The following is a 20,194-nucleotide window of genomic DNA, read 5'->3' on the forward strand; positions in this document are numbered from 1 at the left end:
ATCATCTGGAGCATCTGCATCATTGCATCCTGGTTGGTGCTGCGGGTTGGTGGGGCCATCTGAACATTGAGATAGAGATAAGATAAGAGGGAAATTTCTATGGTTTGTTTTGAGTTAAAGTTCAAAAGTTCAAAACTTGAAAACTTGAGTAGTGTTGAGGGGGGTGAAAACCAACAACACTTTTTCATTCATACCAAACATCACATATTACAAAGCTAACACACCGCTGGTTTGAAGAACCATTCATTCGCTCTACGATACAAGGGGATCCTGATACAAACTCACACCTACTCAAGTGACTTAGTAATACTACTCTTCATTTGTAATGGTGGTTTCTTCTTCTTCACAGGTAATGTGCTTGGCGAGCGTTGTCCAACTCCTTACGGGTCTTGTGCAGCAGGAAGTCTAGGCATACCGCGTAGTAGTTCATCTTCGGGTGCGGTGGCATGGTTAGTGGTCTTCCCATGGGGTCATGTCTTGGATAGTAAACAAAACGAGTGTTCTTGATCTTGTTCTCATTTTGTCCACACAGACGGGCAATTGCTTCCTGCATGGCTTTGGCTATTCCATCCTTCCAAGTGTTTCCCGTTACAGAAAACCAGATGGTTTCCCATATTGGGGCTCCAAGCTTTCCTCTCAGATCTGCAGTAACTTCCCACCGAGGTGGTCCTCCCGACGGATGGTTGAGGGGTATTCCGAAGAACTCGGGATACGGGCGTCCTAGATACTCAACTAGTTGCTTCAAATCCTTCTCGAACATTAGGTCTCCTCCGTGGCCAAGCTGATAGGACTCACATTGGTACTCCATCTGTGAGCAATTAGGATAAGTAAGTTAATGAAGTGATCAAGTGTGCAAAATTTTATGTACAATTACAAGGAAAAGTAGAGCATGGATTTATTATTTTGAAAAGATCTCAAGGGTAAGAGGGAGAATAAGTTTTCATAAATATTCACTTCATTGGTTTTGAAACTAAGTTTTTCAGACGTCCATTCTAACTAGGGTCTCCTAAGGTCAAACAATGGCTCTGATACCAACTTGTCAACACCCGGATTTTTAAGTCCGGATGCCTATTATGCCATACATCGCAATCCCAGGAATATTGTTGTTGCGAGACATAATAGTTGAATATCATAGAGTCATCATTTATTACAACACATAATCGTCTTACAAAGGTAGATCACATGATCCAATATTACAATAGTAGTTGATCAACGGACATCACAAATAGCGGAAGCGAGGTAGTAGTGGCTATCTAATCCACAGGCCAACGCTTGACGTCAGGAGTAGTCCTAGTTGTCGCAGACGTCCTGTTGTCCATCTTCCTCGTACTGCTGTTCTCCTTCATAGTCTGGCCATTTGAATAGCCAGGGACAAAGCCATGAGTACTTTTAAAGTACTCGCAAACTAATACTAAGGTAAGTACTTATCAATTTTAGTAAGGGAGTGCTAAGCTCTAAGTTTATTTGCATAAATCCAGTTTTAGTTCACAAACATTTAGTAAAAGCCTCTCCATTTGCTAACTAACTCAAGTGGGAACATTAGTGTCATTCCCACAACTCTGTTGTGATTCAAATCAAATTCACCATTCACCTTTCAAGTTCAAAATTCACCAGTCATATATCACATGTCACATTTTTGAAAAGGGTCGATGACGGAACGATATGGCCTTTCCAACCGTCCATAACCGTGGACACAGCTATTCGAATAGTTTTACACTCTGCAGAGGTCGTACACTTGTGCCACAACATTTGCAATAATCCGTCAGGGTTAACTGGCCCTGATTTATCACACTCCGTGTGCGGACTACACACCATAACCTTTCACTTACATACTCTAGTATAGGCACCTCTCCCCATGAGCTTGGCCACCCAGTGAAGACAAACGGTCAGTGATACGTCTCCAACGTATCGATAATTTCTTATGTTCCATGCTACTTTATTGATGATATCTACATGTTTTATACACATTACATGTCGTATTTGTGCATTTTCTGGAACTAACCTATTAACAAGATGCCGAAGTGCCAGTTCCTGTTTTCTGCTGTTTTTGGTTTCAGAAATCCTAGTAAGGAAATATTCTCGGAATTGGACGAAATCAAGACCCAGGTTCCTATTTTCACCGGAAGCATCCAGAACGCACGAGAAGCACCAGGGAGGGGGCACAGGCCCACCAAACCACAGGCCGGCGCGGCCAGGGGGGGGGCCCGCGCCACCCTATGGTGTGGGCACCCCTTCAGCCCTCCTGCGCCGCCTCTTCGCCTATTTAAAGCCTCCGTCGCGAAAACCCTGATACGAAGAACGAAACCCACAGAAACCTTCCGGAGCCGCCGCCATCGCGAAGCCAAGATGCGGGGGACAGGAGTCTCCGTTCCGGCACCCTGCCGGAGCGGGGAAGGGCCCCGGAAGGCTTCTCCATCGACACCGCTGCGATCTCCACCGCCATCTTCATCACCGCTGCTGCTCCCATGAGGAGGGAGTAGTTCTCCATCGAGGCTCGGGGCTGTACCGGTAGCTATGTGGTTAATCTCTCTCCTATGTACTTCAATACAATAATCTCATGAGCTGCCTTACATGATTGAGATTCATATGATGATGCTTGTAATCTAGATGTCATTATGCTAGTCAAGTGGGTTTTACTTATGTGATCTCCGGAGACTCCTTGTCCCACGTGTGTAAAGGTGACTAGTGTGTGCACCGTGTGGGTCTCTTAGGCTATATTTCACAGAATACTTATTCACCGTTATGAATGGCGTAGTGAAGTGCTTATTTATATCTCTTTATGATTGCAATGTGTTTTGTATCACAATTCATCTATGTGCTACTCTAGTGATGTTATTAAAGTAGTCTATTCCTCCCGCATGGTGTAAAGGTGACTAGTGTGTGCACCGTGTGATTCTTGTCGTAGGCTATGATCATGATCTCTTGTAGATTGTGGAGTTAATTATCATTATGATGGTATTGATGTGATCTATTTGGTTATGTTGATCTTTCATGCACTCTAAGGTTATTTAAATATGAACATTGAATTGTGGAGCTTGTTAACTCCGGCATTGAGGGTTCGTGTAATCCTACGCAATGGTGTTCATCATCCAACAAGAGTGTAGAGTATGCATTTATCTATTCTGTTATGTGATCAAAGTTGAGAGTGTCCACTAGTGAAAGTCTATTCCCTAGGCCTTGTTCCTAAATACTGCTATCGCTGGTTTACTTGTTTCTTGCGTTACTATCGCTACCATATTACCACCATCAACTCGCACGCGGCAAAGCTATTTTTCGGCACCGTTGCTACTGCTCATACTTATTTATACCACCTGTATTTCACTATCTCTTCGCCGAACTAGTGCGCCTATTAGGTGTGTTGGGGACACAAGAGACTTCTTGCTTTGTGGTTGCAGGGTTGCATGAGAGGGATATCTTTGACCTCTTCCTCCCTGAGTTCGATAAACCTTGGGTGATCCACTTAAGGGAAACTTGCTGCTGTTCTACAAACCTCTGCTCTTGGAGGCCCAACACTGTCTACAGGAAAAGGAGGGGCGTAGACATCAAGCACTTTTCTGGCGCCGTTGCCGGGGAGGAAAGGTAAAAGGTACTCACACTCCGGATCTCGGCTACTAAGCTATTTTCGCCGTTGTAAGTACTCGAAGCTATTTCCTTTAGACTCTGCAATTGCGACATTTGGTTTCTTGTTTACACTAGTTTGGCATAATGGACAACAATGAGCTTCTTATTCTATTTCCCGATTTAAAACATGGATTGTTTGATGCGAAAATTAAAAAACCTATGAAATCTTATTTGCATGCTGGTAGTAATATTAGTATGAACGCTTTGAACACCATTGTTGATAATAATATAGAAAGTCCTAAGCTTGGGGAAGTCTGGTTTTCATGATCTTTTTAGTCCCCCAAGCATTGAGGAGAAAATTTTCTTTGATGATACTTTGCCTCCTATTTATGATGATTATAATGATAGTAGTCTTTTGTTACCACCTGTTATGGAGGATAAATTTGATTATGATTACAATATGCCTCCTATATTTGATGATGAGAATAATAATGATAGCTACTTTGTTGAATTTGCTCCCACTATAACTAATAAAATTGATTATGCCTATGTGGAGAGTAATAATTTTATGCATAAGACTCATGATAAGAATGCTTTATGTGATAGTTATATTGTTGAGTTTGTCCATGATGCCTCTGAAAGTTATTATGAGAGAGGAAAATATGGTGGTAGAAATTTTCATGTTACTAAAACACCTCTCTATGTGCTGAAATTTTTGAAGCTACACTTGTTTTATCTTCCTATGCTTGTTACTTTGCTCTTCATGAACTTGTTTATTTACAAGATTCCTATGCATAGGAAGCATGTTAGACTTAAATGTGTTTTGAATTTGCTTCTTGATGCTCTCTTTTGCTTCATTTGCTATTTTTCATGCGAGCATCATTAAAGCTACTTGAGCCCATCTTAATGGCTATAAAGAAAGAACTTCTTGGGAGATAACCCATGTGTTTATTTTGCTACAGCAATTTTTGTTTTGTTGAGTCTTGGAAGTTGTTTACTACTGTAGCAACCTCTCCTTATCTTAGTTTTGTTGCATTGTTGTGCCAAGTAAAGTCTCTATGGTAAAGTTGATGCTAGATTTGGATTGCTGCGCAGTAAACAGCATTGCTTGTCTGTCACGAATCTGGGTCTAATTCTCTGTAGGTAACTCAGAAAATTATGCCAATTTACGTGAGTGATCCTCAGATATGAATGCAACTTTCATTAGTTTTGAGTTTTTCCATTTGAGCAAGTCTGGTGCCATTTTAAAATTCGTCTTTACGGACTGTTCTGTTTTTGACAGATTCTGCCTTTTATTTCGCATTGCTTCTTTTGCTGTGTTGGGTGGATTTCTTTGTTCCATTACCTTCCAGTAGCTTTGAGCAATGTCCAGAAGTGTTAAGAATGATTGTGTCACCTCTGAACATGTGAGTTTTTGATTATGCACTAACCCTCTAATGAGTTTGCTTAAAGTTTGGTGTGGAAGAAGTTTTCAAGGGTCAAGAGAGGAGGATGATATACTATGATCAAGAAGAGTGAAGAGTCTAAGCTTGGGGATGCCCCGGTGGTTCATCCCTGCATATTTCAAGAAGACTCAAGCATCTAAGCTTGGGGATGCCCAAGGCATCCCCTTCTTCATCGACAAATTATCAGGTTCCTTCTCTTGAAACTATATTTTTATTCAGTCACATCTTATGTACTTTACTTGGAGCGTCTGTTTGCTTTTGTTTTTGTTTTTTGTTTGAATAAATGCTTGTGTGGGAGAGAGACACGCTCCGCTGGTTCGTATGAACACATGTGTTCTTAGCTCATAATATTCATGGCGAAGTTTCCTCTTCGTTAAAATTGTTATATGGTTGGAATTGGAAAATGCTACATGTAGTAATTGCTATAATGTCTTGGGTAATGTGATACTTGGCAATTGTTGTGCTCATGTTTAAGCTCTTGCATCATATACTTTGCACCCATTAATGAAGAAATACATAGAGCTTGCTAAAATTTGGTTTGCATAATTGGTCTCTCTAAAGTCTAGATAATTTCTAGTAAAGAGTTTGAACAACAAGGAAGACGGTGTAGAGTCTTATAATGTTTTCAATATGTCTTTTATGTGAGTTTTGCTGCACCGGTTCATCCTTGTGTTTGTTTCAAATAGCCTTGCTAGCCTAAACCTTGTATCGAGAGGGAATACTTCTCATGCATCCAAAATACTTGAGCCAACCACTATGCCATTTGTGTCCACCATACCTACCTACTACATGGTATTTCTCCGCCATTCCAAAGTAAATTGCTTGAGTGCTACCTTTAAACAATTCAAAATTTATCATCTCTTATTTGTGTCAATGTTTTATAGCTCATGAGGAAGTATGTGGTGTTTATCTTTCAATCTTGTTGGGCAACTTTCACCAATGGACTAGTGGCTTCATCCGCTTATCCAATAATTTTGCAAAAAGAGCTGGCAATGGGATTCCCAGTCCCAAATTAATTAACAAAAATAGACACTCCTCCATGGTATGTGATTGTTGGACGGCACCCGAAGGATTCGGTTAGCCATGGCTTGTGTAAGCAAAGGTTGGGAGGAGTGTCATCATAATAAAACTAAAATAAAAAGGCACTCCTTCATGGTATGAGATTGTTGAGCGGGCACCCGAGGATTCGGTTAGCCATGGTTTGTGAAAGAAAGGTTGGAAGGAGTGCCACCCAAAAATAAAATAAAATGGGAGTCGCTCTTTGAAGGTTTGTCTGGCAAGGGGGTTAGAGTGCCCACTACCATTCGTTGACAACAACAAACACCTCTCAAAACTTTACTTTTATGCTCTCTTTATGTTTTCAAAACCAAAGCTCTAGCACAAATATAGCAATCGATGCTTTCCTCTTTGAAGGACCATTCTTTTACTTTTATGTTGAGTCAGTTCACCTATCTCTCTCCACCTCAAGAAGCAAACACTTGTGTGAACTGTGCATTGATTCCTACATACTTGCATATTGCACTTATTATATTGCTTTGCATTGACAATTATCCATGAGATATACATGTTATAAGTTGAAAGCAACCGCTGAAACTTAATCTTCCATTGTGTTGCTTCAATACCTCTACTTTGAATTATTGCTTTATGAGTTAACTCTTATGCAAGACTTATTGATGCTTGTCTTGAAGTACTATTCATGAAAAGTCATTGCTTTATGATTCAGTTGTTTACTCATGTCATTACCATTGTTTTGATCGCTGCATTCATTACATATGTTTACAATATGATCAAGTTTATGATGGCATGTCACTTCAGAAATTATCTTTGTTATCGTTTTACCTGCTCGGGACGAGCAGAACTAAGCTTGGGGATGCTGATACGTCTCCAACGTATCGATAATTTCTTATGTTCCATGCTACTTTATTGATGATATCTACATGTTTTATACACATTACATGTCGTATTTGTGCATTTTACGGAACTAACCTATTAACAAGATGCCGAAGTGCCGGTTCTGTTTTCTGCTGTTTTTGGTTTCAGAAATCCTAGTAAGGAAATATTCTCGGAATTGGACGAAATCAAGACCCAGGTTCCTATTTTCACCGGAAGCATCCAGAACGCACGAGAAGCACCAGGGAGGGGGCACATGCCCACCAAACCACAGGCCGGCGCGGCCAGGGGGGGCCCGCGCCACCCTATGGTGTGGGCACCCCTTCAGCCCTCCTGCGCCGCCTCTTCGCCTATTTAAAGCCTCCGTCGCGAAAACCCTGATACGAAGAACGAAACCCACAGAAACCTTCCAGAGCCGCCGCCATCGTGAAGCCAAGATCTGGGGGACAGGAGTCTCTGTTCCGGCACCCTGCCGGAGCGGGGAAGTGCCCCGGAAGGCTTCTCCATCGACACCGCTGCCATCTCCACCGCCATCTTCATCACCGCTGCTGCTCCCATGAGGAGGGAGTAGTTCTCCATCGAGGCTCGGGGCTGTACCGGTAGCTATGTGGTTAATCTCTCTCCTATGTACTTCAATACAATAATCTCATGAGCTGCCTTACATGATTGAGATTCATATGATGATGTTTGTAATCTAGATGTCATTATGCTAGTCAAGTGGGTTTTACTTATGTGATCTCCGGAGACTCCTTGTCCCACGTGTGTAAAGGTGACTAGTGTGTGCACCGTGTGGGTCTCTTAGGCTATATTTCACAGAATACTTATTCACCTGTTATGAATGGCGTAGTGAAGTGCTTATTTATATCTCTTTATGATTGCAATGTGTTTTGTATCACAATTCATCTATGTGCTACTCTAGTGATGTTATTAAAGTAGTCTATTCCTCCTGCATGGTGTAAAGGTGACTAGTGTGTGCACCGTGTGGTTCTTGTCGTAGGCTATGATCATGATCTCTTGTAGATTGTGGAGTTAATTATCATTATGATGGTATTGATGTGATCTATTTGGTTATGTTGATCTTTCATGCACTCTAAGGTTATTTAAATATGAACATTGAATTGTGGAGCTTGTTAACTCCGGCATTGAGGGTTCGTGTAATCCTACGCAATGGTGTTCATCATCCAACAAGAGTGTAGAGTATGCATTTATCTATTCTCGTTATGTGATCAAAGTTGAGAGTGTCCACTAGTGAAAGTCTATTCCCTAGGCCTTGTTCCTAAATACTGCTATCACTCGCTTGTTTACTTGTTTCATCTGCGTTACTATCGCTACCATATTACCACCATCAATCGCACGCCGACAAGCTATTTTTCGGCACCGTTGCTACTTGCTCATACTTATTTATACCACCTGTATTTCACTATCTCTTCGCCGAACTAGTGCACCTATTAGGTGTGTTGGGGACACAAGAGACTTCTTGCTTTGTGGTTGCGGGGTTGCATGAGAGGGATATCTTTGACCTCTTCCTCCCTGAGTTCGATAAACCTTGGGTGATCCACTTAAGGGAAACTTGCTGCTTGTTCTACAAACCTCTCGCTCTTGGAGGCCCAACACTCGTCTACGAGAAAAGGAGGGGGCGTAGACATCAAGCACTTTTCTGGCGCCGTTGCCGGGGAGGAAAGGTAAAAGGTACTCACACTCCGGATCTCGGCTACTAAGCTATTTTCGCCGTTGTAAGTACTCAAAGCTATTTCCTTTAGACTCTGCAATTGCGACATTTGGTTTCTTGTTTACACTAGTTTGGCATAATGGACAACAATGAGCTTCTTATTCTATTTCCTGATTTAAAACATGGATTGTTTGATGCGAAAATTAAAAAACCTATGAAATCTTATTTGCATGCTGGTAGTAATATTAGTATGAACGCTTTGAACACCATTGTTGATAATAATATAGAAAGTCCTAAGCTTGGGGAAGCTGGTTTTCATGATCTTTTTAGTCCCCCAAGCATTGAGGAGAAAATTTTCTTTGATGATACTTTGCCTCCTATTTATGATGATTATAATGATAGTAGTCTTTTGTTACCACCTGTTATGGAGGATAAATTTGATTATGATTACAATATGCCTCCTATATTTGATGATGAGAATAATAATGATAGCTACTTTGTTGAATTTGCTCCCACTATAACTAATAAAATTGATTATGCCTATGTGGAGAGTAATAATTTTATGCATAAGACTCATGATAAGAATGCTTTATGTGATAGTTATATTGTTGAGTTTGTCCATGATGCCTCTGAAAGTTATTATGAGAGAGGAAACTATGGTGGTAGAAATTTTCATGTTACTAAAACACCTCTCTATGTGCTGAAATTTTTGAAGCTACACTTGTTTTATCTTCCTATGCTTGTTACTTTGCTCTTCATGAACTTGTTTATTTACAAGATTCCTATGCATAGGAAGCATGTTAGACTTAAATGTGTTTTGAATTTGCTTCTTGATGCTCTCTTTTGCTTCATTTGCTATTTTTCATGCGAGCATCATTAAAACTGCTGAGCCCATCTTAATGGCTATAAAGAAAGAACTTCTTGGGAGATAACCCATGTGTTTATTTTGCTACAGCAATTTTTGTTTTGTTGAGTCTTGGAAGTTGTTTACTACTGTAGCAACCTCTCCTTATCTTAGTTTTGTTGCATTGTTGTGCCAAGTAAAGTCTCTATGGTAAAGTTGATGCTAGATTTGGATTGCTGCGCAGAAACAGCATTGCTGTCTGTCACGAATCTGGGTCTAATTCTCTGTAGGTAACTCAGAAAATTATGCCAATTTACGTGAGTGATCCTCAGATATGTACGCAACTTTCATTAGTTTTGAGTTTTTCCATTTGAGCAAGTCTGGTGCCATTTTAAAATTCGTCTTTATGGACTGTTCTGTTTTTGACAGATTCTGCCTTTTATTTCGCATTGCTTCTTTCGCTGTGTTGGGTGGATTTCTTTGTTCCATTACCTTCCAGTAGCTTTGAGCAATGTCCAGAAGTGTTAAGAATGATTGTGTCACCTCTGAACATGTGAGTTTTTGATTATGCACTAACCCTCTAATGAGTTTGCTTAAAGTTTGGTGTGGAAGAAGTTTTCAAGGGTCAAGAGAGGAGGATGATATACTATGATCAAGGAGAGTGAAAGCTCTAAGCTTGGGGATGCCCCGGTGGTTCACCCCTGCATATTTCAAGAAGACTCAAGCATCTAAGCTTGGGGATGCCCAAGGCATCCCCTTCTTCATCGACAACATTATCAGGTTCCTCCCCTGAAACTATATTTTTATTCCGTCACATCTTATGTACTTTACTTGGAGCGTCTGTTTGTTTGTTTCTATTTTTGTTTGTGTTTGAATAAATTGGATTACATCATGCTTGTGTGGGAGAGAGACACGCTCCGCTGGTTCATATGAACACATGTGTTCTTAGCTCATAATATTCATGGCGAAGTTTCCTCTTCGCTAAATTGTTATATGGTTGGAATTGGAAAATGATACATGTAGTAATTTGCTATAATGTCTTGGGTAATGTGATACTTGGCAATTGTTGTGCTCATGTTTAAGCTCTTGCATCATATACTTTGCACCCATTAATGAAGAAATACATAGAGCATGCTAAAATTTGGTTTGCATAATTGGTCTCTCTAAGGTCTAGATAATTTCTAGTAAGGTGTTTGAACAACAAGGAAGACGATGTATAGTCTTATAATCCTTGTAATATGTCTTTTATGTGAGTTTTGCTGTACTAGTTCATACTTGTGTTTGTTTCAAATAACCTTGCTAGCCTAAACCTTGTATCGAGAGGGAATACTTCTCATGCATCCAAATACTTGAGCCAACCACTATGCCATTTGTGTCCACCATACCTACCTTCTACATGGTATTTATCCGCCATTCCAAAGTAAATTGCTTGAGTGCTACCTTTAAACAATTCAAAATTTATCACCTCTGATTTGTGTCAATGTTTTATAGCTCATGAGGAAGTATGTGGTGTTTATCTTTCAATCTTGTTGGGCAACTTTCACCAATGGACTAGTGGCTTCATCCGCTTATCCAATAATTTTGCAAAAGAGCTGGCAATGGGATTCCCGAGTCCCAAATTAATTAACAAAAATAGACACTCCTCCATGGTATGTGATTGTTGGACGGCACCCGAAGGATTCGGTTAGCCATGGCTTGTGTAAGCAAAGGTTGGGAGGAGTGTCATCATAATAAAACTAAAATAAAAAAGGCACTCCTTCATGGTATGAGATTGTTGGCAGGCACCCGAGGGTTCGGTTAGCCATGGTTTGTGAAAGAAAGGTTGGAAGGAGTGCCATCCAAAAATAAAATAAAATGGGAGCCGCTCTTTGAAGGTTTGTCTGACAAGGGGGTTAGAGTACCCGCTACCATTCGTTGACAACAACATACACCTCTCAAAACTTTATTTTTATGCTCTCTTTATGTTTTCAAAATCAAAGCTCTAGCACAAATATAGCAATCGATGCTTTCCTCTTTGAAGGACCATTCTTTTTACTTTTATGTTGAGTCAGTTCACCTATCTCTCTCCACCTCAAGAAGCAAACATTTGTGTGAACTATGCATTGATTCTTACATACTTGCTTATTGCATTTGTTATATTGCTTTGCATTGACAATTATCCATGAGATATATATGTTATAAGTTGAAAGCAACCGCTAAAACTTCATCTTCCTTTGTGTTGCTTCAATGCCTCTACTTTGAATTATTGCTTTATGAGTTAACTCTTATGCAAGACTTATTAATACTTGTCTTGAAGTACTATTCATGAAAAGTCTTTGCTTTATGATTCACTTGTTTACTCATGTCATTACCATTGTTTTGATCGCTGCATCCACTACATATGTTTACAAATAGTATGATCAAGGTTATGATGGCATATCACTTCAGAAATTATCTTTGTTATCGTTTTACCTGCTCGGGACGAGCAGAACTAAGCTTGGGGATGCTTGATACGTCTCCGACGTATCGATAATTTCTTATGTTCTATGCCATATTATTGATGATATCTACATGTTTTATGCACACTTTATGTCATATTCGTGCATTTTCTGGAACTAACCTATTAACAAGATGCCGAAGTGCCAGTTCCTGTTTTCTGCTGTTTTTGGTTTCAGAAATCCTAGTAACGAAATATTCTCGGAATCGGACGAAATCAAGACCCCGGTTCCTATTTTCACCGGAAGCATCCAGAACACCCGAGAGCCGCCAGAGGGGGGCCCTGTGGGCCCCAGATGATAGGGTGGCGCGGCCTGGGCCCTGGCCGCGCCAGCCTATGGTGTGGCCACCCCTTCAGCCCTCCTGCGCCGCCTCTTCGCCTATTTAAAGCCTCTGTCGAGAAAACCCTGATGCGAAAAACCACGATACGGAAAACCTTCCAGAGCCGCCGCCATCGCGAAGCCAAGATCTGGGGGACAGGAGTCTCTGTTCCGGCACCCTGCCGGAGCGGGGAAGTGCCCCCGGAAGGCTTCTCCATCGACACCGCTGCCATCTCCACCGCCATCTTCATCACCGCTGCTGCTCCCATGAGGAGGAGTAGTTCTCCATCGAGGCTCGGGGCTGTACCGGTAGCTATGTGGTTAATCTCTCTCCTATGTACCTCAATACAATGATCTCATGAGCTGCTTTACATGATTGAGATTCATATGAGTTTTGTATCACTACTATCTATGTGCTACTCTAGCAAAGTTATTAAAGTAGTTCTATTCCTCCCTGCACGTGTGTAAAGGTGACGAGTGTGTGCACCGTGTTAGTACTTGGTTTATGCTATGATCATGATCTCTTGTAGATTGCGAAGTTAACTATTGCTATGATAATATTGATGTGATCTATTCCTCCTACATATGCATGAAGGTGACAGTGTGCATGCTATGCTAGTACTTGGTTTAGTCTTTTGATCTATCTTACACTAAAGGTTACTAAAATATGAGCATTATTGTGGAGCTTGTTAACTCCGGCATTGAGGGTTCTTGTAATCCTACGCAATGTGTTCATCATCCAACAAAAGTGTAGAGTATGCATTTATCTATTCTCGTTATGTGATCAATGTTGAGAGTGTCCACTAGTGAAAGTGTAATCCCTAAGCCTTGTTCCTAAATACCTGCGTTACTATCGCTTGTTTATCGTTTTACTCGTGTTACTACTCGTCTGCAATATTACCACCATCAACTACACGCCGAGCAAGCACTTTTCCGGCACCGTTGCTACTGCTCATACTTATTTATACCACCTGTATTTCACTATCTCTTCGCCGAACTAGTGCACCTATTAGGTGTGTTGGGGACACAAGAGACTTCTTGCTTTGTGGTTGCAGGGTTGCATGAGAGGGATATCTTTGACCTCTTCCTCCCTGAGTTCGATAAACCTTGGGTGATCCACTTAAGGGAAAACTTGCTGCTGTTCTACAAACCTCTGCTCTTGGAGGCCCAACACTGTCTACAGGAAAGGAGGGGGAACGTAGACATCATTATGTTGATCTTTCATGCACTCTAAGGTTATTTAAATATGAACATTGAATTGTGGAGCTTGTTAACTCCGGCATTGAGGGTTCGTGTAATCCTACGCAATGGTGTTCATCATCCAACAAGAGTGTAGAGTATGCATTTATCTATTCTCGTTATGTGATCAAAGTTGAGAGTGTCCACTAGTGAAAGTCTATTCCCTAGGCCTTGTTCCTAAATATCGCTATCACTGCTTGTTTATCGTTTTACTCGCGTTACTATCTGCTACCATATTACCACCATCAATCGCACGCCAGCAAGCTATTTTCTCGGCACCGTTGCTACTCGCTCATACTTATTTATACCACCTGTATTTCACTATCTCTTCGCCGAACTAGTGCACCTATTAGGTGTGTTGGGGACACAAGAGACTTCTTGCTTTGTGGTTGCGGGGTTGCATGAGAGGGATATCTTTGACCTCTTCCTCCCTGAGTTCGATAAACCTTGGGTGATCCACTTAAGGGAAACTTGCTGCTGTTCTACAAACCTCTGCTCTTGGAGGCCCAACACTGTCTACAGGAAAAGGAGGGGGCGTAGACATCAGTCAGCATGGGAACTGCACAGGGCTTGGGCCGTACATTCACCTCATTTCACGTCATTTCACATCATTTCACTTCCAACGGAGGCAGCCTCGGCATAACCCCTATGACGCTTGTTCAGAGGGAACCCATACTAAAGCACATAAATTTCTAGTTAAGCCCTTACCCATATTGAGTATTGTGGGGGTACTTTTAAATTGGAATGGTATCGCATCCGAACCCAACCATCAGTTTTCGTAAAATTCACCAAATCATTCACAAGTCATATTCACCTTCAAAATCTTTCAATAGAATGAATCATCATTTCAAGGTTTTCAAAGTCATTTCATTTCACATGTTCCCATCTAGAGTAGTCAATTTTATTTGTTAGCAGTAGCAACTAGTCATGAGGGGTGCTAACTAGCTTGTCTTGCTCTAGGCTAACTTTGATGCTCTTGTTCTACTCTATATCTAAACCAAGTGAATCATGAATCAAAACGTAAACTTTGATAAATCAAAGTCAAAAACTTGTAAGGTAAAAACTTGGGATAGGATCATTAAGCATAAATTAAATGGGGATGAGGCCTTGCTCTTGTAGAGCTTTGCCTTAGGGTAGCTTGCAAGAATATTAGCTTGCCTTGATTGGGGTAGTGATCAAAGTTCTCTTCTTCTTCTTCTTGGTAGAATACCTCCTCCTCTTGATAGTCTCCGGTACTAGTGTCTATAAACGAATATGAGGATACGATCACCAAACAATACTTAAGTAGACTTAATTAGCATTAATGGCTCACACAAGATGATCTAGCATCATCACTTAATATTTATTCAAAATTATGCTAGGGTTTTCTCACTTAGTGTTAAGAAAATAATTTCCTCTCATTGACATATGGTTCTATTTAGTTTGGAGAAATAATTTCCTCTCATTCAATCTTGTTAAGATTTAATCTCCTCAATTCGTAAATGTGAGATCATGGTGACCAAGGTCACTACTTCACATTTATCATTTGAGAGAAAATGATTTAAATGAGATACTTCATCTCATGCAATTTAAATATTACTATGGAACAAATTAATATCACTAAGTAATTCAATATGAGGTGCTATAAATTAAAGTTGTTACTTCATATTGGATTACTGAGGACAATGGTTTAAATGGGAGAGTAGCTCCCATATTATTTTCATAATTAAATTTGGATAATTTAAATGGACTAGAAATAGCCACATAGCCATTATTTTGCTCTAGCCCATGATCATGTGAAACAACCATATCATATTTTTACATAAACAATTAGAGTATTTGAAATATGAATTACGAGAATTTGAATCATCTCAAAATTCGTTATGGTTGATTTTATAAATTTATTTGAACTCTGAAAACTCTCTGTCTTATTATTTTTACTATTCAAATTCTATAATAGATCTAGGGTTCAGACCAGTGGGATTTGAAGGAGCATTTCATGAGCTTTCCAACAACATAAAATTCAGTAAATTTGGTTGGGTAAATTTGAAGTTATTCGATTTCAAACAGGATACCAGTATTGAATTTCAAACTGAAAAGAATTAATCGAATTTGAATAAAAGGGCCTGCGCGGGAAAGAGTTTGGGCCTCAGAGGGGGAGAAAAGGCTGGGCCAGCCCAACTAGCGCTGCTCACGCCGCGGGGCGCCTGACAGGGTGGGGCCTACGCGTCAGTGACTCTTTAAACGCGAAGCGGTACCTGTTACTGTGAGCGGTTGGATTAGATGGACGATCGACGGTCGAGTGTCGTCGTCGTCGTTGACGAGAAGGGGTTGCTGGCACGGCGGAGGTAGGGGGTCGGCGGCGATCTGGGGCTCCGGCGAGGGGTTGGCGAGGTGCAGGAGGAGGTTGTCGAAGATGGGGAGTCGACTGGTACCGGCGGTGTCGCTCGGGGAGGCTTCAATCGACTGCGACTTCTGCTACGGGCTCCGGCGATCGACGGTGCAATTGGAGCTAGATAGGGCTTAATCGAGGTGGAGAGGAGGTCGAGGAGATCAAGGAGAAGGAGGGGAGGTGCCTGGTGTGGAGAATGAGGCACGGGGGTGGCTCTATTTATAGTTGCGCGCGTGTGCTGTGGGTGCCCGTGGAGGTCATCCATGGCGCCGGCGATTCGAGCGGCGAAGGGGCAAGGTAGGGTGCGCAGGGGGTAGGCGACGTCTAGACGGTACTGGTGAGCGTGATGGCACGGCGAATGATGGACGGAGGCGTGCAGGAGAGGTCGTCGGCTTTGCAGTACCGTGGCGGGGGAAACTTGATCATGGTGACGGCGACGGTGCACGCGCGGCCAATGGAGCGTGTCTAGGAGCTAGAGGGGAGGGAGAGGGTGCTCGATGCAGAGATAGGGCTGCAGGGGAGGACGGAGGCGACGGCACGACTCGCCGCTCTGGCGCGTCCAGTGCACGGTGAGCGCGCATGCTGGCATGTACTGGGCGTGCCTGGGCGCGTCGAGATTGACCAATGCCGTGCGTTTCTCTGGTCATGGAGGGTAGAGGCATGCGTGATAGAGTGTGGTGCATCGTGTTGACAAAGTGAAAGTGGCCAGAGAAGAGTGGAGAGGAGGAGTGACATGAGGGTCGGCATGGGTACGGCATGGTGGAAACTTTGATCATTTCTTCACTTTTATCAGGGTTGTGGTGCTTGGTTGATGCAGAGGAGGTACCAGGGTTGTGATGATCACAAATAGAAAGGGGTTTAGCCCAAAATCTATTGGATATTAGGGTGTGTGTCAAAACTGAAATGTTGCCTGCAAGGTGTTTGATAATATGGCCGCATGAAGATTTTTGTTGAATTTTGAAATTCTTTTTGGTGAAGTTGATTCAAATATTCAAAGGAGTAGAATGGTGGTGGTGGTGGTCAAAAAGGTGTTGGTTTGCAAAGTTTGAAAAAGTGTATGATCTTCACTTTGCTTTATGGTTGCAACTTGTCTCCTCTATTCTGGTCAACCTAGAGCAGAGTCAACCTTAATGGTCAACATCAAAATTATTCACCTTGACATGGTCTTGGATGAGGTGGAAAGAGTTGACTAAGTTTAGTTTAAGAATCTGCCAAACCAGGGGTGCAAAGTGAGGATGATATTAAAAAGTGGCAAAGTGACCATTATCACATGTAATTGAATTTTGATTTTTTCCTTTGATTTGATTTGTGTTTCTTGGATGCAAAAGTGTTTGTTATTGATATACAAGTGTTTCACAAGCAATGGCACAAGCAATTGGGGCTTTGGTTGAGGATTTGCAAATTTGGCCTTACTCCCATAGATGTGTGATTTGCATTTTTCTTATTCTTGGTTCACTTGATTTCTTTGGGCAAGATCTAGGGTCCATTTGGGGTTAGATTAGGTTTATAGGTGGTTTCACACCATTGGGTCAAGGTATAATGACATAGGTCAAGGTTTGGTAAAAATGGCTAGGTGCCACATATGCTCCTATGCATATGTTGAATTTCTGTTTATTTCTTTTTGTTTCACCTTGGTTTTGATTGGGGAAGTACTAGATTAGGTTTGTTGATGTTTTCAAAACATCTAATCAAGGTAGACAAGCCTAGGTAAAGGTTTTACCAAAATAGCCATAGGCACATAGGTCCTTTTTCTTATTTTATTTCTTTTTATTTTGTTTTCTCTTGGGTGGTGAAAAGAGGGGTGTATGAAGTTTAGGGTTGAAGATCTTTTCAAAATACTTCAACAAACAAACAGGGCAATAGCATAAGAATTAAGCATGCTCACTATGTATCCAACTAAATTTAATAAAAGTTTTTTTCGGTTCCAAATTTTGGAAATAGGGAAATTCATTTTCTTTGTTTTTTTGAAATTTTTGGGATGTTACACTGCGCCTCCCGCTCCTCGCGCTCATCAGCCCACCGCTGGACAATCTCCTCCGTTCGGCGCCGCCGTGCCTCTTCTGAAGTGGAGGCATCGAACGCCGCAATGGTGTTCGCCAACGCCTCCTCCTCCCACGCTGCTGCCGCCGCATTCTCGTTAGCTGCGGGGTCTCCAGCATAGAACACCGCTGCTGCCGCCGCCTCCGCCGCCTCACGCTGCTGGCGGGCCCGCTGCTCGAGTGCCTCCCGCCGCTGCCGCCGCCCTTCACGCCAGATCTCCGCCCCGCGCCGCCGCCGCTCTTCCAGGGCGGCGGTGGAGATGTCGAACTGCGAACCCGGTGGTGAAGGTGGTGGTGGAGGAGACGGCGGTAGAGGGAACTGGCCACCGCCGGGGCGGTTCATCATTGCGCAGTGGTGTTGGAGGAGACGGCAGTAGAGCGACGAGGGTTGTGCTTGTGGCGGAGAAAGAGCTGTCGGTGGTTGTGGTGGCTGCCATTGAGACGGGAGGGCCTTGTATAGACGTCGGCGTCGGGAAGAAAGCACGAGAAGAGGTGAGAAGCGGCGGGAAGAAAGCGCGGGAACGCGCGGTGGCGTGCGAACGCCGGCGACGCGTAGATGCTGCGCAGCACCGACGAGACGTCTCACCTGCCCCTCTGTCGCCATTAAGGCAAAGCTGCGACACTTCGGTTGTGTGTCACTTCGCGCGAATAACTTCCGCCGCGAGGTAGGCGACGGTTAGGTCCAAACTTGAATGTGTCACTGACGCATCGGCCCCGCCACTCCCCGTTCGCTTTTCGTTATGTCCGGCGTGCCCGGAGCGTCCCCTGTGGGACGGGGACGAGCTCGGGATGCCGATACCGCCGGACAAAAAACGGATTTGGGAGACGCGGTTGGAAATGTTTTTTTATAAGGCGCCCCAAATCGCTTTGGGAGATGGTTTGGGGGACGCGACTGGAGATGCTCTTAGAGGCCGGACGCAAGGTGAAAACTTTAGCCCAGCGGCCCAACGCAAGGTGAATGGCATGTCCGTGCCGACGCATTTAGGGCATCTCCAACCGGGCGACCCATCCCGCGCCCGCGCGTCCGGATGGGTCCAGCCGGACAAAAACCCGGCCCAACGCGGGGACGCACCGCAAAAGCGGACGGCCGCGGCGTCCGGAACGACGCAAACCCGGCCCAAATCTTGGCCGGGTTTGCGTGGCCGCGGATGGCACGCGGCGTCCTCGCGTGTCCGCCTGTCCGCGTGGCTGGCCCACTGTCGGTGCCCCGGTCCTATTAAATGTGGATCGGGGAAGGGGACTGTCCCTATCCAGTCCCCACTTTCCACTCCGGCCGCACGCGCGAGCTCGAAACTTTCGCGCCGCCATGGCCCCGAAGCGCGAGTTCGAGCCGTCCGCCAACGACCACGAGGCCGGCAGCAGCCGGCAAGTCGCGCCGTCGGCGTTCGCAATGGGGCCGCCGGCGCCTCCCAGACGCGACCGGATCTACGTCACCGTAGCGGTGGCGCAGATGTTCTGGGACGCCGGCGTCCCAATGCCGTGGGGGGACGTGCACCTGGTTCGAGGTGGAGCACGATGCGCGCCGGCGCACATGCTTCACATCCGCGATGGCGCGGCCTCGCGCGCAGCCAGGCACACCTGCTAGGCGGGCTGGCCGCCGCCCCGGCGGCCTCTACATCAACGAGCCCGCGCCCCAGCCCCAGCCGCAGCCGCAGCCCCAGGAGGAGGAGAACGACCCGGAAGCCGCAGGGCGGCGCTCGCGGCGTCCCGCGAGCAGCGGGACCTCGACGAGCTGGCCAAATGGCCGCACCTCGCCGAGGCGCTCGCGCACCTCCGCGCTCGGAGGAGGCGGCCAGGAAGGCCCGGGGAGGACGCCCGGGCGGAGGCGTGGGCCTTCCTCGAGCTGGCGCGCCGTCGAGGAGGAGGCTACGCGTCGGGCGGCGCTCCGGGAGGAGGAGGAGCGCCGGGCCGCGCGCCCGGCGGAGGAGGAGCGCTCGGCCACGCTCCGGCTACAGGCGGAGCCGCAGGCCGCGGCGGAGGAGCAGCTCCGGCGGGAGTCCGCGCGGAGGGCACGGCTGCGCAGGCCGGCGAGCCCGCCGAACCCGCACTCCGCCCGGGAAAGGGCGCGGTGGGAGCCCCGGCCGGAGTCCCCGGTGCCCTCCGGCGTGTCGAGCCGGAACAGCGCGTCGCCGCCGGGGGGCGTCGTCGTCATCGACGCCGACGATGACGAGTACTACTGGGGGTAGTACTGCCGGCGGCCACCGTGCTCGCAAACCCTGTCTAGGGTTTTTTTTTTAGTTTAAAGCCCATATAGGGCTTTCTTTTGTGTAAAAATTGCCCAAAATAGGGCTAAGTTTAATTAACCACTAGTTTAATGTTATTTTTGGCTGTTTTCCTTTTT

The sequence above is a fragment of the Lolium rigidum genome, chromosome 1 (assembly GCF_022539505.1).
Source record: "Lolium rigidum isolate FL_2022 chromosome 1, APGP_CSIRO_Lrig_0.1, whole genome shotgun sequence".
Classification (NCBI taxonomy): domain Eukaryota; kingdom Viridiplantae; phylum Streptophyta; class Magnoliopsida; order Poales; family Poaceae; genus Lolium; species Lolium rigidum.